Source organism: Cataglyphis hispanica, chromosome 25 (genome assembly GCF_021464435.1).
Source record: "Cataglyphis hispanica isolate Lineage 1 chromosome 25, ULB_Chis1_1.0, whole genome shotgun sequence".
NCBI classification, from domain to species: domain Eukaryota; kingdom Metazoa; phylum Arthropoda; class Insecta; order Hymenoptera; family Formicidae; genus Cataglyphis; species Cataglyphis hispanica.
In genome coordinates, this window is record NC_065978.1 from 2,700,072 (window position 1) to 2,723,410 (window position 23,339).

At 45.2% G+C, this 23,339-nt stretch overlaps 1 protein-coding gene across 5 annotated transcripts in view; it reads left to right on the forward strand.

The window, feature by feature from the left end:
- LOC126858372 (1-phosphatidylinositol 4,5-bisphosphate phosphodiesterase classes I and II) overlaps positions 1-23,339 on the forward strand; it is a 74,542-nt gene that overhangs the window by 41,668 nt on the left and 9,535 nt on the right. The window contains exon 20 of one of the 5 annotated variants that reach the window (XR_007688660.1): positions 14,390-14,563. The exons of the other annotated variants lie outside the window; for them this stretch is intronic. The gene's annotated coding sequence lies outside the window, so the exon portion shown is untranslated. The remainder of the gene's footprint in view (positions 1-14,389; positions 14,564-23,339) is intronic. 5 annotated transcript variants of the gene reach the window in all.

A 23,339-nucleotide genomic window follows, 5' to 3' on the forward strand; every position in this document is an offset into this window, starting at 1 on the left:
TTGCCGTGGAAAACAAGTCTGCTCGCGATTTTCCACCAAAGACACAGATATCGATTATTATTATTTGCCCGTAATTCCATTTATTCGCTTCGTTTTCTTCAAGTCTCACTTATCGCTTATCGTAACGTTGATTCGCATTACTTTTCACTGCAGCCGCGACAACTGCAGATACTCGATGTGATAATACGATATCGTTTGGAATGGAAAGAGTTCTGCTGTCGTTATTATCGACGTCATTCGTTCTACTTTCTTCGCCCTCTTTCCTTTTCCACAACCACGCCTTTTTCTTTCCCGCGCGTAGCGCAGATGCATCGCGGAAAAAGCTTCTATCTCAAAGCCCGACGTCGGCCATCTTGCCTGCACTTGAATTGTTTCGGCCTTAATAGGAGTTGTGCAAGCATCTGTTGTCTCTCCTTGCCTCCTAGCCTTTCTTCTTCTTCTTCTTCTTCATTCTGTTCGCTTGTCCGCGTAAAGTAGCGAATAACAGGAGCAAAACATCGGGAAATACACATTTTTATCGCGCATCGTATCGTAATTTGTATTGCAGTGAAGAATACACATATAGCGTATTCAATTTTTCGACAATTTTTGTACTTATTATTGCCTTGAAATTTATATCTTAAATTTACATCAACTTTAGTGAGCTGCGAGAATCGTCATATCTCTTAAATAAATTTATTAAATTCTCGCAAATAAATTTATTTAATTATTTTTCGTGCGAGCATATATGTAGATTGATCCCTTGTCCGATCTTTAAATGTAGTTAAGATGCCGCGGCGGGTTGCGGCGTGGCCGATTAAAAACAAAGCCGATAGTTAAACTGTCATCGTGTCCGCCGGACGTGAAGCTGCGTGAATGTAACGAAAGCGAACTTGTGACGCGGGTTGATTTATTCGGAGTAACTCGTTACGAGTTCACTTTCCCTGGTCCTGGTAGTAGTACCACCGAGCGACCGAGCAACCAAGGACTCTCCTGCTCGCCTCTCGCGTTGCTCGTAGACGAGTGGTGCAGTCAGCCGAGCGACATCAAAGAGGGCGCGGAGCTTCCGTATAATTAGTGTCAGTCATATTTGCATATTGATTGAAGCGAACGTATCGTCACGGCGCTCTCGACTCACTGGCCTCTTTTTCCATGACGCCTGCGCTCCTTGTTCACCCTTAGCTTCGTCTTTCCTATCGCAAAAGAGACTGCCTTCGAATCATGTTGCGATCCGAGTCACTATTTCTAATCATGCCTATACATATGTATGACTGTATGATACAAAAGTCGTTATTTTATAAATAAAATTTAAAGAACAAATTCTTATATAACAGCATTTAAATAATTGAGCGAGAATTTGAATTTTAGAGCTCGATCGAATTTAATCTGAATTGATAGAGATTTGACTTAATTCATCTGCAGTTGCGCAACGTGCTTGATTATCATGACCGTTCTATCTAGAGACCAAGACTATTATCAATTATTCGCAATTCAGTAACTATAAATTACGTCATTGTTGCTTTATTGCTTTGCTTTAACGGAATGCGGGATGCCGCGAGCGAGAGCATTACGAAATGGCACCGTCACAGCGACAGTACATTGCAATCTTGTTGTCACGGTTTACGTGATTTATGAAAATGACGGGAAACTCAATGGAACTTCTATGACTTACGAGTGTAGCCGTCAGCTATTGTCGTATTTTTTTGCGAGCGAACACGATAAATCAAAGGGTTTCTTGCAATCATCGTTTGACTCGTTCTTAGCATCGCGCCACTATCTTATCGTTGCGGGTTCATTACGCTCGTCGCAATTTGCCCTATTTGACGTTTCGAAGATGCACAAGACCGTCGTCAACGTGCGTATACATATTTCATTTTCATATTAAAATTTTAGATCAGATTTCAATCTTAAAAGAAATTGTAAATATTCTATCGATGGATTATGTGCCCAAAAAAAAAGAGAAATTGATCTTGAATCTATTTATTCTAATTCAATTGAATCCACGAACAATTAATTGAGCTGAAAGTTAACGACTGTTGAAAATGTGTTGTGAACAACTCGGTGCAGATTCTTACCACAATGCGATTATTATTTTATTATCCGCTTCTCCGGCCGAAGATTGCTCGTCGTGCGCCGAGCATCTTGCCACGAGAAGTGGGTCGGAAAAAGCGTTCCACGGCGCGATTCGCGCGCTCCTGCGCCGGACGGCTCTCGTTGCGGGGTTGAGAAAGGGCGCGCACCCTTCCATCGCCTCGTGCCGGCGGCTAACATATGAGGCCTTGGTGACTCCACGGTTTTGCGCCGTCGATTCAAATTCAACCCGGCACGGACGAAATCGGCGCGGATTTAAAAAAAGAGAGTGAGAGAGAGAGAGAGAGAGAGTGAGGGGGGAGCGGGGGTGGAAGAGCGCGAGAAAGAGAAGAAGAGAAAGGAAGAGAGAGACGGAGGGTAGCAGAGAATGGTAGAGCAGAACGGGAAAACGGGGATAACAATAGAATGCAAGTCACTGGATAAACGACCGGGAATCGTTAAAACGCGAAGCTCTATTTTGATTTTATACGTCGCGTCGCAAGGATGGGCGGGCGAACGGAGTGATAAAGGACAAAAGTCGACGAGGGTCGCAGTTTTTAATTCGAGCGATGACTGTCGACATTTGTCCGGACGCAGCGAGGCTTTTTTTTTATATGTATCATCGAGATACTCGAAAAATTTCTTCACCGGATTTTCTGGAAATTTCGTGAAGAGAATGAATCTCGAAGTCATCTTCAAAAAGCTCAACAGCGTAAACGTGAATTAGAAAATTAAAAATTTTTTATATTATATATATATTGTATATTTTGTATAGAGATTTATTGTTAAGAAGAAATTAACTCTAAATAACAGAATCTCTTTGATTAACAGGACATTCAATAATTTTAATATTTTTTACATAATTCATATGCCATAATTTTAAGTTATGACATTCACTTTCCTTGTTCACATTTTTACGAGACGTTGCACATGAGTATTTTGCCTGGGTGAGTTCGATATACGAGAATGCCCGCGTCTTGACTAAGAGATCCCGCGGGATGTGCGCGAGTTCGATGCCCGTGAAGGATAGCCGTGGGTCAGGGGCTATCGCGGAGTTCCCTCATCCTCTCGCCCTGGTTTTCTCTTCCCTCAAGGATAGATCGAGCCCTCGAGACCCCCTCGTCAGTCATGGCCAAAGAGCCTCCGGGCGCATCTCTCCACGGGGGCAAGACAAGTCTATATTTTTTATTGATTTCGATTACGAGCCAATTCCTTTGCGAAACCCACGCAAAGTCGAAGGGACGATTCGTTCTCTCGAGGATAATCAATCCGATTTGACCATGAAGATGTAGAAGCGAATCGCGCGAGTCTCGCGGTGCGCAATTTACAACGCGTTAGATGTAAAAGGCGAGTGCTACATTTGGTTGGCGAATTTGGTCCGCGATCCTCTGTATTGCAAATCACCTCGTGTATTCCGATCGGGTCCACTCTTCGTTCACGGCGCAATTTGGCGGCAGAGATTCGTCCCCGCTATCGTTATCGCAATTTTTCGATCGTGTTTCCGTATGCATATATATATTTCGCGGGCGGCGGTATGCACGGCAGTATGCGGTATTTACAGGACGGTGGGCGCACCATCGGCCCGATTCAAAATAAGCAATTGACCCACGATACTCTCTCTCTCTCTCTCTCTCTCTCTCTTTCTCTCTCAACCACCCTACCTCTTTCCTATTTCCCTCCGACTGGCCCCGCGCGCCCACACCCCTTCAGATCCCATCCTCTCGCACTCCTCCGTCTCTCACTCGTGGTAACAAAACCCGTTCGTTCGGTGCGCCAATATGCGGCTAATTTGCACAACAAATAAAGCTTATTCTCCGGATTTGCATGTGTTTGAACTGCAGTGTAATTGGGTGGTACGCTCGGCTCGGCGTTGTCCACTCTCTCCCCCTCTCTGTCTTTCGCTCTGTCCCTCTTTGCTTTTCTCTCTTTCTCTCTCCTTGCATCCCTCGCTATTCCTCCCTCCTGTGTCTCTCTCCCCCTGGCGCCGTGTACAACCAGCGAAGCGCCGATCGACGGATTTCGCAATATCGGCACCGAACTAGCGTTAAGTCGTTACTCGTGCCGTTGCGGAAAGTCTCTGATATACGCTGATCGCCGAGAGATCAAATTTCAATTCACGGCGAAATCTTTTTATTAACTAATCAGCTGATCCATATCACATGGAGATCAATTCGCGTTTTCCTTGAGAAACATATAGCGCTGATAAAGTAATTAACGGGGAGAAAGAAGATAATTATTTTTAAGTAATTTACTTGCACGCGACTTTTGCCACTTTTTAACATGCCACTAAAATAATGTAAATTCCTTTCGAGTTGTAAAAAGAACCGCGATATCACGTGTGATTAACATTTTAATACAATAGCCTGATAGCGTTTTTTTCTTCTTCTATTTTTGCGGACATCTAACTTTCATCCACTTTATGCAACAATCCGAAGAAGATGCGCTCTAAAGGCGCGAAGTAATTCTCGTTAAAGAGGATGATTATTTCTGGACGAGCCATGAGGCAAGTGCGTGCCGATCGTCTACCTCGTCGAGTCGCCGCCGCTATTCGTGACCGAGACCGATATTCGTGCGTAAAGAGAGAAAATGGCGATAGGGAACGAATCTCTCCCCCCCTGCCCTTTCAAAATGGCGAGTCCAGCACGCGCCGAGATCGATTGTCGGATATGAGAGTTTCGTGGCAGCTGCGGCGCACCACGACAGACTTCCGACAGAACGAACGATCGACAACGACCTCGCTTTCAAAATGGCGTAAATTCGGCTAGTCCGTTATCTGCATCGACGCCTTGTACATTCAAGGCACGACGTTTTATCCTCGATTTAAATTTTATATTTGTTTTTAATTATTATTGTGAAAATATAATATAATTATAGAGTGATTAATGCAAGAAAAAACCTTTCGGCTTGAAAGGAACATTTTTTTTACAAGTCTCATCTTATTATATCAATTCTGTCCTCTATATCTGTTTTATATAGACAATTTAATAATTTCTTTTAATTTGTAAAGATAGTAAATAATTTCAGCATGCACTCTATAATTATTATACGATAGCGTCTATTGCCATCCGTCTAAATCCGTTTGATCTGAAAAGTAATTCTGTCGCATCTCCGCGCGCGATGCGATTGAAAATCTCGATTTTTCATACGATACCCGATCTTATCGACTCTTTCGAACACGATGACGGGGGGGGGGGAGTGAACAAGGCAGAGCGGTGGGTAGTCAGCTCCAGACAGGAGCATCGTGCCGGCGCGCGGAGCCGGCCGGTGTGTCGGTATAAAGTGATAGTGTGCAATGAACTTGTAAACCAGTGACTGAGCATACAATGGCCGACGACGAACAGGGCTTTCGGCCGGTTGGTGACGTCATCACTTTGTGCCCCATGTCCGAATTGCATCGCATCGGTAGGACCCTTACCCACCCCATCTCACCCCCTCCGTTTGTTTGCCCTCTCTTTGATGTGCCAAGCCTAGAGCCGGCGGACTTTACAGAGAGAGAGAGAGAGAGAGAGAGAGAAACAGACAGAGAGAGATAGACGACGGCCCGTAAACTTGATCGGGAGAGCCCGGTTAGGACGAAGCGATATGCCGAAAACACGAGTTTTTGGGAATATCGTGCACTGGACGGAATTACTTTCGAGCCAGTGGTATACACCACCGATACTGGCATCGCGACGAGCTGCCCTGTTCTCTTTTGCGAATTTACTCCGTCGCCGTTGACGCGTTAATCGCGATCTCACGACGCGCGTTAATCGACGACGGAAATATTCGTCCTCGTCGACGACGGCGCGATCGATCATTCTCGTTTCATATCTCTCGATATGCTACATATGCGCGCGCGCGCTTATGGTCATTGTCATCGTTGTCATCATTGTCACATTGTCGATGCACGTCGGCGGATCGTTAATCTACGGCGAGTGCAAGCCGAAGGTAGATGGAATTTCGCGTTACAGCACCATGCGCGCTCTTCGAGCATTTTAATTTCATGTACATTTTAATTTCGAAAAAAATGTGACAATTTATAGATTATCTTTATCCGTTGAAATTTTGTATTTTCTGGCTTCGTTAAGATCTAGATCGATGATGTCTTGGCCCACGATGCTGCGTGGCGGACTGGAAAGGGCGAAAGACATACGGCTGAGTTATCGAATGCGAAAACAAAGAGACTAGCGCGCGCGATGTAAGATCTAAGGGGGATCGGCTCCTGTAACCCTATCCGTACTCGAGGCTCTCCGCGTACGGAACAATTACATTTTAATTAATATTTCCTAAAGAGCCTGAAGAGGCTCCCTCGTCGAATTTATGATCGTTTTATCCATTATTAGGGGCGGAGGCGGGCGAATCTTGCGAAAAGCCATAACTTCGTCTTTACGGCTCTCTTCCCCCTCCCTCCCGTTCTCTCTGTCGTTTTCTTCGTCGCTCTCTTTCTCCCCCCCGCGAGTTATGTAGCCGCTTCTCCCGGTTTTCATTTCGCCAAATCTATCGTTTGCTTCTTCGCGTATTTCGCTTTTAGTCCCTCGATCTTGTAATAAATATAATGCTATTTCTTTGGCACAAAGAGAAAAAAATAGATACTTTTATAATTTTTATCAAATAATATTTAATCAAATGAATTAATTTACCAAACGAAAGATGGTATACGCTTTGCTCATACGTTCGGAACATCTAGTTATCTTTCGATAATTGAAGGAATAATTTTGTATAATCGTGCGCGCATGTTCGGCGCGTTAATCGCGTTGTAATTACTTTTAAAAGTCGATCGGCAAATATAAAGACGGATATCGTGCCAAGACGGCTAGGTGGCTATTCGTTGAGCGAGCGGCGTCCGTAAATACGGGTTGGATGGTGGGAAACATGCATCGGTTTAATGCATCGTGCAGACTTACATACGCATGTAACATATATAGTCAGCCGGGCTGCCTCGGACCGTAGAGAGGTTCTCGGAGTTACTCGGGCTAAATGTTTCGAGTTGCCGATGAGCGCGCGGTATTATATTTCGATACGCCGTAAATGCGTTATGCGATCGATAAATGCACAGTGAGCGTCATGGACGCTCGGCAGACAGCCTTTCGGCTCGCCCGCGCCGCGGCACACAAGTCTGGTACAAACTTATTACTATTACCGCGAAAGCGTATCAGATATACGATGTACGCGCGGCGATGTGCGCGCGCGGGATGCTTTAAATTCATAATTATGCACATACATAATTATGCAAATATCAATTATTACACGCGGCAACCGAAAGTTCCGCGCCCGCGTCTCGCGTTTCGGTCAGTCCGCTGCGCGGCGAGGCGTTTTGTTGCTTTTTTCTCCGAGCCATTAGGCTCGCTGATAAAATATTTCCTCGGCGTTCATGCTACCGCGGGGCATATTCCCGAATCTATGGCGGCGAGGGTTGTTCCCGGGATGTTTAAGGCGAGCGAGCGTAAACCCCGAGATATCGTGCGGTCAGAGATTCCGCCGTCGTCATCGAGGTTGAAACTTCGCGGTCCCTAAGACGAGAATGTCTTTGAGGATCCCGGAAGGCATCCCCGGTCCTTTCGCAGTCATCTCCCCGAGACTCACCCGCGTCTCCGCTGCCGCCCGCCAGCTGCCGCACGTCCGTTCGACCCCCTCGGGGTCAAGTGCCACCGGAGGTTTGAGGGCGCGAAAAATGCGTTTCGGATGAACTATGCCGTGCTAGTCGAGCTTACACACAGGTATGCGTCTTCTCGCTGCCCCGGGGCGTCGCGATGCCCCAGCTACGCCGCTGCAACTTTCGTCGCGCGTTCTCCGCAGAGACGAAATTTCCATCTTAAAGCAGGATGATCTATCTCAATTAGTATCTTTCTGAAGAGGTCCATTAATTAATATTTAGAAAAAAATATGATTGTTTGAAACTGCAGATACATGCTCAGTTTACTGATATCTTATAAGATACATTTCTATACAGGGTGTTTCAGGTCAGGTTAGAGAAACTTCAGGATCTTGTAGGAAATTGAATTTGGAACAAAAAAAGTTCTGCAAATATAAGTCCGAAAACGCTTCATTAAAAAGTTATAAATGCCAAAAAATCATGTTTATTTGAGGATTTTTAAAAATTATTCTTTATTTATTTGAAAAAAGTAAAGAAATAAATCTGATAGGGAATTAAATAACAAATATAATTACATTATATTTATTTCTGTAATTCTGATAAAACGTTCAAAAGAAAATGAGCTCAACGAAAAAAAACAGAAACTATGAAAACAAACTTTCGAACGTCTTTATGTAAACACTACATACATTTATAGCGCTCGTAGATCACTTAGGCACTTTTGTTTACATTTCTAACAAAAACATTCAGAATCAGTTGAAGTCACGACAAATAAGCTAATGCTGTTTAGTAGTTATTTTGTCGTCGTTGTCGTCTGTTTCCTTTTCCACTGCTCATTCGCTCGCGGAATTTTCGACACTCTGCGAGCGAACTCAAACGCCTCCCTCGCTCTTCGTTTCGGCCACCCTCTCGCTCTTGCGCTCCTCTTTGTTTCTCGAGTTCTTGCCTCCTCGGCAAGAAGGAGGGAGTTTTCGAAATATGATCTGCTACCTTAGTGAGGACGCCCTACCGACTACTACCCGGCGGGGTGCTCCTTGCCGAAGCTTTAAGGGTCGATTGGGGCTGAATAAGGATGCTGGGTCGGGAGCAGCAGATTGACTAAGTTTCCGCAGCGTAGTTTCGACAGGTTGATATCTGCCAACCGATATCGAGACGCTTCTTTCTTATACCATAATAGGTCTTAAACTATTCGTCCGCTAGAGTCGATCGTCGGTGTTGTGCTACGAAGGTGCAGTGAACTTTCCGCGATCTTTCATTCGAGCCGCGGTAGTTTTGAGTTTCGCGAGTGAAATCATGTAATATACTTTACACGTGATATTTTTTAGAATATATATTTCTTAGCCTGTTACATATAAGATACATACATATACTTGACTACACGAAATAAAAATATCTACAGCAGAATCATATTCCGTCGTTGTTATCGTCGCCGTTGATTCCAATCTAAACAAGAGTCGGAGAGGGCGAAGAAACTAAAAGGGTGCGCCCGGCTGGTTTCGTCGCGAAATCGGTGCGGCCGCTTTCTCGTCCGTCGTCGTGCGGAAAGGGGCGATATTGTTGACAGGCGTCTCACGAAGTCATCCGGGTTTCGGTACAGGCGATGACGCGCGCTTTTTCCCCGTCGGTGATAAATGGCACGCACCTCTATCCTCTAAGCTGCGTATCCGAGTCGGTCGAGAAAGGATGAGAGAAGGGAGGGAGAGGGGAAGGGAATCTGTCGGTTGACAAGAAGCGTGAGAGTCATAGCGGAGAGAGCAGGAACATTTGGGGGTCGTTCTCGCGTGTATGGATAGAGTGGAGGAGGGGGGAGGGGAGGGGGGGGGGTTGGAAGGATGCGTGGGCAAGACATCGCTCTGATTGATATGCCATTCATCCTCCTCGCCGCACTCCGCGTCTTGTTCTGTCCTCCTCCTCCTCCTCGGTTTGTTCGTTCTCCTTCTCTGGAAATCTCGAACGCAATTAGCAATGAGTAATCATCGAAAATTAATGTATCGCATCATTCGATAATCGTGTACTGTAAAGCGAGGTTTTTATGTCTGCGTTTACCTTTGCTCGAAGGTATGGAATTTTCGCTGAGAGACTTTGATAACATTTGGCATTTGTCGTCGCGCATACATCTATGTATAATAAAATTAGGATGAGATGCGCGCAGATACGCGAAAGAGAGAGGGAGGAGGGGGAGAACGGACGAGAGTAAAAGAAAACGGGAAAGGCGATCGAAAGCAAAACCGAGGGATGAATTTATTCATGGATGGCGCGGGGGTATAAATGCAAAATTGGCAATACATACGAAATCTGCGTGGGTTCAAGTAAAAAGGGGTGAATATATTAGCCCCGGAATTAACCTCTTTGAACTCGGCTTGCATTGGAATAATTGGACGTTGCAGCGCGCAATGATCTCTGAATGCTCATATAGATCAAGAGATAGATAGAAAGAGAAAGAGAGAGAGAGAGAGCGAGAAATATCAATTCCGTGGCAGCATCGAGGGAAGAGAGCAAGGAGGAAAGCGGGCAAGAGACGATGAAATTAAAGACTGCACTAACGAGAAAATCGGAAAAGGTGAAATAGACAGAAAGGAAGGGGAAGATCGAGATCGCGAGACGAGTACGTACAACGTCGCGAAGTGCAATTTACGCGAAACTTATGCAACGGCATACGGCAGACATCCTCGAAAGTCCACGGATTTATTCCGGTACATGCGGCTGCGACAGTGCGAGATACTTTGTTTTTATTCCGCATCATGTGGGCGCATATATGAAGTTCGTGTCGCGCGTGTTGCTCCGCATGCCGCGTAGAAGAAGAATTCTCGCCTTTAAAATCTCGAAACGAGACGGTTTAAAATCATCGAATTTTTTCGCGCGCCCATTCCGATTACTCACGATGATGCAAATACGGTAATTTGCGCGTACCGGGGATAATATCTCGGGATAGCGGGTCCAAGGGTCATTCGGAAATTAGTGATACCGCGAGGGTTCTTCATCTCTTCGATGCGACCGCGCTTCGCATTCGAAGGGGTTAGCTAATCCGATACCTCTGTACGCGCCCGTTTCCGAGTAGCGGCTCCGAGTGGATGATTAATGGCGCGTTCTCCGCGGTTTTTTGTTAATTACTTGATTGGGAACGCCTAGTATGATATGCAGATTCTGCCGCGGCGATATTATCAGACGCGGCTTTAATTTCGGACGATGCTGCTGCTGCGGCGCTTGCTGCTGCCCTTCGATCGCGTTCTTCCGATTTGAGTGGTCTCATCCAATTGAACCCTCATTTCCTACCTCCTCCCCGGCTCGTATCTTTTTAATCTTCCCGATTTTCGCGAAATAACGCTCCGACTCTCGTAATGAATTGCGGCGCACCTTTATTTCTGCCAGGATGACGTCAAAAGTTGCGATTTAATATGCGTCAATGATGTATACATGTTTTGTAAAGAAAAAAGAAGGAATCAAAAAAGTTTTTTGACGAGGAAAAGCGACGGCTTGTTCGAGCGGAACTTGGGATTTCCCCTCCCCCCCCTTTTTTTTCTTTCTTTTTATATCGATAAAAGTGCGTTATGCGTTTCTCAACATCGCCAACGGGACGTCATCCGACGTGATTGATTTTGACGGCGTGCTTCGCTCCCGGGAAACGAAAGTGGATACATATGTTGCCGGGCGTGAAAGGCCTCGTCTCTTATTCGTCTCTTCCTCCGCTCGTCTGTTTCTTTTTTAATATCCGTCCGTTCCTGGCGATTCTATTGTTTGATCGTTCCGCGTCCTGCAAACGTGTCGAGTAATCGAATAGATTCTCGACGTTTTCATCGTCATTTGTCATAGCAATATTCCTGTCTGAATGAGAATCTCTTCGAACGAATCTCTTCGTGCTCGCATTCCACGTACGTACTGAAAATAAAAATTTCCATCAAACGATTATACTAGAATTTGCATTTAATTTTGTTTCAAACATCGGCCGCTGTAGGTTATAAGAATTTCTTTTGCTTTTGCGGCCGAATTTCGGGATGATTGCTCGGGATGAAGCAGACATCACGTGCACGCGCGCGCGCGCGCGATACCGATGACTTACGTCTGCTCGATCGTGAATTAGGTTTCTGCGGTACGTATTCCAATTTTGTTTAAATCGGAATCGCTTCTTCTTTTTTTTTTTTTTCTCCGACCCGTCAAGATGAAACCTCGAAAATCGGCGGGCCCCGGGCTATCGTGCCCTCCTAAATCTGGACCAGCAGGTACCGAAAGGCTCTCGTAACGCTTGCTCGCGACTCGGAAACGACCGGCCAATTTTTGGCAATTACCGAGATTATCTAATACACCTCGCGGCTAATGATTTCTCATTACAAGGTATAAATCTCGGTGGTCGATCGTGCAAGAATGCTTCATCTCGGAACCGATCCGTATATTTTTGTCGAAAAGTTCGACGAGCTGCGTATAAATATATGATGCATATGATATATTTTATAATTTTGCAACATAATTTTGCAATAATTTTGCATCGTGTAATATCGGACGAAATTTATATCAGCTAGTTTGATAATGTAGTTATTCACTTTTTGCATTTGACGAACGTTACGCGTCGTTGCGTCTGGAATAAGGAAAGTGTCGAAGAATAAGGTAGGAGAATAAGAGGTCGAGGGCAACTTTAAAAGAGTCTTCATTTCTTTTTCTCTCGATGCTGTGCCCCGCTCTTTTTTCTTCGTTAATTACATTTATTTCAATTATATCCAACACAAAGCCGACTATAATTAGGTATCGGATTAATATCGGTTACCACTTTCGGGCTAATGAAAAGCAATATCATCAGTCAAACGACATTTTTGTTCATTTGCGCTGCGATATAATATCTCTTTTGATCGCGAGATTTTCTATCGTCTCTTTTTCTCGCGGTGTCTCGCTCGCAGATTTTGTCAATGTTGAGAGGCAGCGAAGGTTGAAAAATCTGAACGGTTTGAGAACGTATAATTAAATATAGCATATCCTTTCTATTTACATTCTGACTTTTTGCATCGATACGGAGAATGGGAAATAATTGCGTGGACTTCTTAAGCCTCTTGATGCAGCTGTTTGTCAATAAAATGCATGGTAATACAACAAGAAATGGTTTCCACTATCGGCGTATCGATACTATTATCTCTAGATTGTGTTCATTATTCATCCTGCTGAGTAGATTCGAACGGAGCGATATGTGGCGGCCTCATTTGCAGTCCGACTGCCGTGGATGGCGCGCGTTAATATCCGCTAATTTCCAGACGATATATTCCCTTGAAAAGGGAAATGCGTAAAAACGGCATGACGTTCGTGCGAGCGTAGCGGGTTAAATAATTGAATGCGCGCGCTCGTTGACGGCGATTAAAGTTTTATCGGCGTCCATGAATAAACCGATATATGCGTATCGTGCGCGATACTTTTTTCGCGATTTCCGAACGGCATCTCGTCATCGAACTGGCAAATTATCGCCAATTGTGCCGGAGCATGTTATGTGTGTGTGTGTGTGTGTGTGAGCGCGCGTTATTTTTAATTTAATTCGAAAATTTTTATGGTCAACACAAAGAGGGAGGAGTTTGGAACTAGTAGAGCTTTTGGCTCGACCAACCGCGCCAATAAACTACCCATAATTACAAAGTTCCATAGAAAATTGCGTCCATTCGAATCCCTTAAATGGACGCGCGCACACTGTCTACACGCGCGCGCACACAGGGGGCCTGAAGCGCAACTTTTTTAAGGGAGCCAAAATCCTAGCTCTCTCCGTCCGAGCGTCAGAGCTCTCCGGCCAGTGTGAGCTTTGATTTATGAGTTTTCGGTTTCATAGTAAAAAATACGAATTAGTTTTCGGGATGATGATCGCGCGGGAGATAATGGGCCCGATTAAGAATCCGTGCTGGGGCGAGGCGAAACGGAGAGAAAGGGCGGGTGGAGGAAAAAAGAAAGGGAAGCGCGCGGGGAGAATCGACGTTTCGAAACAGACGAAAAAGCAGAGAGGACGGTAAAGAGGGAAGAAGAGCGAAGAAAAGGTGGACTGCCTTGAGAGCGAGGAGGGTGGCTCGTCCTTTCTCTTTGTTTTTCGAAACTCGGGACATCCTTTTCGAGCGAATGTCGATCAGCGATCGATCTGTCCGACTTTGCGAATAAACGAGCTGTTCTCTCAAATGCGAATTACGTTCCACCGCGAGAAATAAAAATCGCCGATCGCCGTTTCTTCGTCGAAACGCAGTTAACCAGGTCGATCAATTTGCTGCAGACTTCTCGAAGAGAGATGGGCTTTCTTTCGAATTATTTTTATTGGCACAGCCGCCGCCATGGCCGTAACTCGTGAAATAAGATTTGCGCTCGATGTGAATCGCAAAAGTTTTTTTAGTACACGGGAACGATCGAGAGAAAATTGATTTTTTTTTACCTCGTCAATGGGAGAGTATCACGCGTGCTGGCAACCCGCGACTTATGCACGGGTATCGCGAATAGAAATGTCATATTTCCGCATAATAGCCAGTTATTAACATCGCGACGCCATTTTAGCTGGGGGACCAGCCATTTTGAATTCATTTCCACCAATCGAGTCGGCTATTTTTTTCTTTTATCTTTTCTCCTCTTTTCTTCCTCCTTCACTGCTCGCCTCTGCCGCGTTCGTTTCTTCTTTTCTCCTCTTTTCCTACCTTTTTCTTTTTTTCTTTCCTTCCTTCCTTCTTCCTTCTTCCACGTGCTCAAAAATGTTGTTGTACATATTCGCATATACACATATACATATACTCGCGGCTGCTTGTAAATACGCCAACGATGTTTACGCAGACACATACACCAATAGTGCTACTGGCTGCTGTAAAGGCTTCAGAAGGATATGGCGACGGAGGAGGAGAAGAAGGAAAAGAACGTGGAGAAGAAGGATGAGAAGGCGGAGGACTCTCGCGAAGTGGTGGTAGTAGCAGCGGTCTTAAAGGGGGAGGGGGAATGGGGGGATATAACGTAAGCGAGCACACGCTGTCCATCGTAATGCCGTAACATTTATTTTGCCCTTTCCCGCGCCATCCGACGTCGGAATATTTTAAACGCGAGCGCGGGCGATGCCTTGCAAACCGTATAATTTGGCCGCGTTTAAAACTGTAAGTTAACACGACTACCTGCACCGCCGCGCGATGCGATCCGATCCGATGCGATACCGACCACGTATATAACGCGGCGCAACATTCTACGTTTATTATATTATCGATCCGAGGTATGTAACTATATATAAATTATGAATGACGTCTGGGAATGTACGCGATGAAAGAGCGACATTGAGGAGTTGTTCGTTTGAAAGAACATGTTGAATCCGATCGATCGAGTTGCCGCTATCAGAAATCCCGGTCCCTGTCTCCTCCGAATCAATTCCGTTTTAACCAGAAACTCAACGTCAATCGCTTTCTCTCGCACCTTATTATAACATCACTGCAGCTTTCTTGGCGAATGTTTTGATTTTTTTCAAAACCATTCCGGCCGAAATTATTTGATACATATTTAATTGTCGACTGAATTATTATGTATACATTTGATACATTCGATTCGTTCATCTGCATTTCCCGCATTCTGATAACACAATTCGTTTGTCTTGTTGCAAATTGTACGCGACTTTGATGTAAGACGCCAGTCGCAGCAAAGGGTTGAGCCCTACCAACGATGGAAAAGAGGGTGTGGGTGGCGGGTTGGGGGAGGTAGAGAGGAAGGTTGATATTACTAGCTGACTGTACGGAATGGGGCGTGGAGAGAGCGCGTTGCAGAGAGCAAGTGCATGGAGGAGGCAATAATCTGGTTATAACTTGAGAGATTAGGTCCGGATTCGATTACCGGCGAGGTATCAAACCGTTAAACAGTCTCCGTGCTAATCAAAACCGAACCTCATTATGAAGGAACCCGGACCTGGCTCTCACCTATCTACATCTTATCCTGTCTATCTATGCGCGATTCGTACGCGAAGGAAGCCGCGCTTAAAAATATCTCCACATCTCGCATTGATCCTTGAATCGCATAGAAGCTGATTCCAAATTTTGCTCTTTGATTCGATAAGCAACATTTCTATATTTTTATAGAACGCAATTATCGATTTATGTGACTTTATAAGATTTTTTTCCCTCATATGCAAAGAGGGATATATAAAATTTTTAGAAATAAAATTTAAGAAATATAGCTTTCGCTATTTTTTAATGATTTTAGTATACTTTTCGAAATCTCGTCTCGCTCATGTGAAGATCACCTCGCTTCGAATATTCCCAGATTCCACGATGTCTAATAGACAAGTAAGCTGGCCGACATGCCACGGATATTTCGAAGTCATAATCGGCCATTGCTCGGCAACTTTGCCGTTCCCTGCATGGCCTTAGTCGCTTCCGAATTTGCGTCACCTGACCCTATTATAAGAAATTTGATAATGAAATAGACTAGATGACGGATCAAAACGATTGTAACGAGCAAAAAAGATAGCGATAAGAATATATTTTACATATTTTTTTTTTTTTATAAATTTAAAACATTTTTTCAACATCTAGGAATCTTTACACAGGAATACGCTAATAATTCAACAGATAATCTTTGTAAAACGAAACTTTGACATATCAGTCTTAATTCTCTTCTCTTCCTCCTGCTCGTGTTTTTCTTGTCTCTCTCGATCCTTCTTTTCTTCTCGATTTCTCCGATCGGCGAATTTTTGCGAAACACGGCGATTACACGCGAGAGAATATTTTCATAGATTACCCGACCCTATGGAAATTCGCTTCTTCGCGCCACAGGCACCGGTATATGGATGGAAGCGACGTGTCGGGTTGTACCTCGACAAGGGACAGGGTCCGGTTATTCGGTGGCGGGACGATTTTCTAATTATTGCCCCGTCCTCCGGAGCCCCTTCGGGGCTTGTTGCCGGCGAGCCGCGTGTGCGTGTACACGTAAATCCGTGATCCGTAGGTATGCTCGGTCCAATGACTCGATCTCGCGCATACGCATCGCTTATGAGAACTCCCGCCTCCTCCCCTTCAAATAAAACAGCGCGCAATGAGAAAATACATATTCACATGTTGCCTTGATTATTATGGATTATGCAAGTAATGAAAGTATAAATACACTCAGGCAAAAAATTTATTAACGTTAAAAATATATGTTTACTGTTTTTTTATTTAACCGACATTATGTGTTGTAATAATGGTTCATTCTCTTGAGTTTGAATAAAGTAAGAGTTTGATTATATCTTGTCTACGAGGAGCGTGAATTCGTGTCGATGTTGCCGGTGCAGTGCAACGACTTGCACTTATATGCACATCCCGCGCCTGTCTGCATCCATTTCTCTCCCATACCGAGGCTGCGTCGCGTTATCTCACCTCACGATAAGTACATTAATACTACTCGTATCTTCTCTAATAGTTTTCAGCCGAGGCCAGGAAAGTGCTGTCCCATGCAGCCGATTTTAAGGAGATATATATATCGCGAATCAATCTACTTCGCGAGATTAGGCCGTAGGTAGATGAAGTATATTACTGCATCTATTGTGCGTTCTTCTCGCAGTTCTCGTCGTCGAACGTAATATCGACGCGATTCTCAAAAAAAAAAACGACGTTCATGTTAGTATTTTATATATTCCTAACATATGTTGGTGTGTTACGACATCGACAACAACAATGTCGGTTGATATCGCTGCATCAGAAATGGTTGATAACACATCGGAATTCTTCCACGACGAGAGTTATGCGTAAAATTCACTGTCGCGGAAAACGAGCGTGCGCGCGCCTTTGGCAATTTTTCTTTAATTACGGCTTTATGTGCGGCGATAATGCGGCTGCTACATAGCGATCGCAATCTACGAAAATGGTTAGTATGTACCTCTATGGTACAGAGGCACACACACACACACACACACACACACACACATATATATATATACACACATGCATACACGCATACAGATGCGAGAAATTGGCCATAGTCGGTGTCGAAGTTTGTGCGGAAATTAAGTGCGAGAACTCGCGCGACGCGAGACTATCCAGTGGCATGTCAGAGTCTAATGCGATTACAGCCGAAATCAGATCCCGCAGTTAGCCAATTAGGAGAAAGTGAATAGCCCGCGTGTGCCCATTAAAACAGTCGCATGTTCCTTTTCCGTTTTCCCGCAAACATAATCACCCCAACGATGTGCAGCAACCTGATAGCCATTAAATTAGCATTCAATATTCCGTCGACCTTGCTCACTTCTATGAGATCGAGAAGTTACATTTTTGCGTATTACATGTGCTTAAGAAAAGAAAAAAAAAAATAATGATTCTTCAATATTTTTGAGAAAAAAAAATAGTTTTCTCATTTTGATTATTTTTTTCTTGCATTTTCTTGCATTTTTTCTTGCATTTTGTTCCAAATATTATATTCTCTATTCATATTTATTTTTTGTTGTTGAAATTTTATAAATGTATGACTCTTTTTATAATTTATTATGTTAATATAATTCAGAGCGAAGGTTGTTCGCTCGGTGATTCATATCTTACTTCTGCAAAATGGAAAAGATTCGAGGCGCGGCTCTCACTGACGCGCGGAGAGTTTGCGAAGCGGAGTTCCCCGTAAAATCGCGTCGAAAAGCCATAAATTCTGACAAAGTTGCCCGAGGTCGTCGTATATACATGTATATACTTTTATATACTATCCACGGGGCTCGTCGACGCCATAAAAATTAGATCGGGCATATGGTAACCGTGGAGGTGGCGAAACCCCATTACCCCGGCCTCTTCCACTTCTTCCGATCAAAGCCAGAATAATCGAAAGCCTTTGGCACCTGCCACCTTGCGCTACCCGGTTATACGCTTTGACAGAATGCCGCGTTTATTTCACGCCGGTTGCTACCAATTTCGAATGGACTAACGCGTGCACCAGGATCGACGCCGATCAAAAGTGTTTCATATCTTTTATTAATGCTGAAAAAAAAACACATTACAATAAGCATTAATATTATATATAATAATCTGCGAAAGACAAACTGTTTCGTAGTTTTAAAATATATTTTTTGTTATTTCCATTTTAATGTCATATTACGAGCATTGTTTTCTTTTTTTTCTTGATTTATATTTTGCATTAATTAGCGAATTATTGTGCTAATGTATATACATGTATAGTATGTTGCGACTTTATCGAGCACTTTTATATACGGTGCGAGATTTTATTACTTTCAAAATGGAAACGATACGGCTCCGGAAGGTGTCCGTCTACAAGGAAAGGCTCTCCTTCAAAGTGCGCTACATTAGATCGACTGTAAAATTTACCGGGGTGCGTAGAACTCGGCGCTTAAGGGTGAATAAGGAGAGACAAACCGGTATTCTTTTTCCACAAACAGGGACGGATTTAAGCAACACAATCGGTTAAATCTTAGTTTTAAAATTAATTACAAATTATCTTTTTTTTTTTGAAATATATAATACAATAAGAAATATATTTTTTTATTATTTATTTATTATTTAAGAAATTTTTTTTTTTTTTACAAAATTGCGGGAAAAAAAATTTGCAAAAATATTCATCGAGATGATTCTTGTTTCACGCAACATTTAAGAATTGCCTAATTGTGAGACGAATTATCTTTCTAGCAGGTAGATGAGTTTTCCGGCGAGAAAACCGCTCCTGCGGATTAACCGTCAATGGTAACGCATGGACACATTGTACGACGCGGCAGATATAATGCCATAACACGCACCGGACTGTGATGAGGGGTGGACACGCGAAACCGATCCCTTCTGGGAACTAATTTTCACCGCGTAACGTTGCTTACTTAACCGGTCGGACAACAGGCACGACGAGTAGGTAGGGTACGTAACGTAAAAAGCGGTCGTCATCGTCGTGTCGTCGGCGTTGTCCTCTCCCGTCGTCGTCAAGTAACCGATAAAGAGTATTTTGTCGCGCGGCTAATTAATTAATGCTCGATAATTAGCGATTATCCCGTTTGCACCCGGTGTTATCGCGACTTTTCCCGCGCGACTGTCGTGCGTTTATAATCATAACCCACGTCGATGTGGGATTTAATAAAACGAGTCACGTCACTCGCACCGTATATCGTCGCTCCCACCTTCTTCGGTTCGCTCGCTCATTCGCGAAATTCATGACGTTAATACGCGCGTCGTACGTTTTCTCATTCAATAATCCGTACTTTGTGCGAACGACCGATTGGCGCGGGGAGATATGCCATCTAATTTCTAATAACAACGCGTCGCTATGATGACGGGGACCACAGGCTGTAGTCGGAACGTGGTACCGCGTAACGAGAACGTAAGTCGGTTGTGTGCGTGCCGGATATGCGTTGCCAGGAAGCCCGGAGAGAGAATGCCCGGCACAGAGCAACGACGATCGGATGGCGTTGTCGATGCTGCCGTCGCCGTTGTTGTTGTTGTTGTCATTTCTCCGCCCGCCCGCCCGCCTGCCTGCTTGCCTGTCCCCGAATCCCTCGCGACTGGCGAAGGATCGAGAGCCGTGCGAGGGGTGAGGGAGGAGGGGGGGGGGCAAGGGGGACGGAGGAGAGAGGAATTGGCGGCGAGGCCAAACGACAGGAGGGTACGGAAAGGGAAGACCGCATCGCCGTGCCGACAACGCGGACAGCATCCAACGACAACATGGTCCACAGCCGATCATCGGCCGCAGCGACCGATGCTGCCCGCGCGCGTGCACAACGCATAACGTCAACAACAATAGATAATGCTCTAACGTGGAGCACAGCGACGGAGCGAGCGAGCGCGCATCGCGTCGCTCACACATTCGCGCGGTAAACGCGCGCGTTACACTACGTGTCCGTCCGCTGGAGCCAAACACGACCTCCTCTCTCTGAAACCCTTCCCGCCCGCAACCCCGATTTCTCACTCTCTACCTCTCTCTCTCTCTTTCTGCCCCCGCGCCGGCTCTTCTCTCTTCTTCCCACCGCCCATCATCAGTGCCCCTCCGCGTGAGGCCGCTTGAACGATCGAGTCCAATGAGATTCCATTGTCTCGAGTAATTAATATTGATTACAATAGGTTATACCTGCTCGGCCGCGTCGAGCCTCCCTCTCGCTCTGTCCCCTCTGGCTCTGCAACTCTCGCCGCCGTTCCCCCTCGCATCACCGCGTTCCTTCCAACCCGCTTTGCGTCGTCCAACGCGACTAGCGGCGCGACGGCTTACCTAGATGCTCATATTCGATGCGTATCCGCGCCCGTAATATTAGGATTTCATGGGGCGGCTCTGATCGCAATTATCGTCACCCCGCCGCGCGTCCCGACTGTACCCCGCAGCCACCTCGTCTAGTAGTTCTTCGCTCGATATTCCCGGCTAAAGCGTCGTTGATCGACGTGGCGAAGAACGCGGCGATCATCGATTTTATCATCGGGCCGGTAGACCGTCCGTGAGAACTCTCTCAAATTGGAAAGAGAAAGAGAAAGAGAAATCTGGAGATCTCTATACAGGAGAGTAGAGATTAAAATATTAATGAAAATGATTATACACACGTGGAGTCTTGCAAGTGTATTTGTAATTATCGCAAAACCGGATCGGCTAATGATACATTAGTCGGTCTTGCGATTATCGTGGACCCCTGCGATTGAGACGCAAAGAAGCGCGTTCCGTAAAGCGACCGGGAAAAAGGCAAGAATGCTATTTCGCCCGATTGACTTTACTCGCGCATCGTCGCGTACCATTAAAAAGTTTTTAGCGATATTAATTAAGGACGTTAATAACTGTTTGCGGGCGTTATTGCGATGAGAGAGGGGTTCTGAAAAAAAGAGAACCATCCGGTCGCGATGATTTATCGATCGCACAATGCGACACACGATACTACCCTTATGGCGAAGCCGATCGCACGGGCGGACTGTCATTGAATATTACGTGCCCTTCTTGTCGTATGTGCCAATCTACCGGTTTGCAATATACCACCTGTGTTGCCCGCATCGTGAAACAAAAGACTGCGCCGCCAAAGATCTGTTTTTTTTCATGAAATATTGAATGACGCCAAATGGAATTTTGTGATACTCGAGGTCGCTTCCGTTGACATAATAAGGAATCGTTTGTCAGAATTTTTACTTAAGCATCGCCATCGTAATGATCGAAATGATCAAGATTACACTGTACAATCTGAACGTCTTTGCTTCTTCTCTCGTGTAATATGTAATGCAGTTCTCGTGAGCCGAGTCAGCAAAGCTTCGTGCCATTCAAATTCTTTATGGACGAGACTGGAAGGTGTAGGCGCGACGCAGGCCGCGTACGTCAGAGAGATTAATTAATTCGCCAAGTGGACGTTCTCGCCGGCGGCCAAGGGACGAGATAAGCGATTCGACGGTTCGCATGACGGAGGCGGCGACTGTGCCATAACTCGCTCAAGACTCGCTCGCGATATCGCACACGCGGCTACCGCCGACACGATGCACAACCGCGCCGCGTTTAGCATATAGAGTGCAACAATTAAGTGGCGGAGAGAGAAAGAGAGAGAGAGAGAGAGGGGGGGGGGTAGAGTTTCCTAGGGCGATTTATGCCGCGGCGGTTTCGCATTTCATTCGACTTTACTTTTATTGTCGTCGCCTTAATAATCAGCATCGGGGGCAGATTAATGCACGCGGTAATTGCGCGGCTCGGGGCATTCCGCCTCCCTACTCGTGACTAATGGCGACCTCCTTCGCCGTACGCGATATCCGCGTAAAATGACGGACTGACGGAGGACGTGAAGTCTTTCCAAGTTATGTCCGAGATTTTTTTCTTTTTTTTTTTCTTTTTTGCCACGCGGGACTCTTTCTATGACATTGACACGCTTCGAGGAGCCGCGAGACGGCTTTAGATTCTAGAAGCGATCGTCAATGATCCGTTCGCTTGATAAAATATTTATTTTTTCCAGCAAGAAAATAATAGAGTTGTCTAGTTAGCGGAAAAGTTTAATTAAAAAACTGCGTGTCCTCCAGCAATCGCACGATGCGGCGATTGTGGAGCACATTGCCTTCGACATATTATTTTTTTATATCTATGTATCGTATAAATACCGACTCTGCTGCCCATAAACTAGAGAGGGTCATGATTTTACCGCACTTCGCCAGATACGGGTTATCGAGACTTAACCCGCAACTGGCTCGTGTTATCGCGAATCCCACCTATTTGCTCGCATGCGCTAATCACTCGCCATATATCTGCCATTTAGCGGTCGAGTTACTTCACAAATCGCTTCCTGGTCCCGGGAATCTCGCAGGGCACGCTTTTTATCGCGCGACGAAAAATTGAATTCAAATAGAATTAAAATGTACGCGAGAGAGAAAAAAAATGCAATTTCTTTTCCAAAATATGTCACGTAAATATATGGATAGTTAGGCTTTAAAGGAGGCTGGCGTCGGTGCGATCTCGATTGTATCGTGAAACCTATTACTTGGGAGAGCGAGATGTGGGCGTACATTTACTGGTAACTTTACTCCCGTAACGCGGTCCATCTCCGAGGCATCACTTTACAATATGCATTTTTGCCGCATTGTACGCTCTACGAGGCAGATCGTTCCGGTCGCCGAACAGTTGAGATTCCGGCGGCGCAGGTATACACGCTCCGAAATGACTTGACAAATAGGATCGTCGACCTGAGACGCGGAGGCGCATCCCGGCGAAAATGACGTTTCGTAGCATACCGGCGAAACAGAAAGGTTCCAATAATGAAAGTGGAGGAGACAATGGGCCGCCATCGTCGGCGAAATATCAATTAAAATTGGGCCGACACGCGTTCTCCGTTCTTTGTGTCTCTCGTCGAGGATTAACGTAC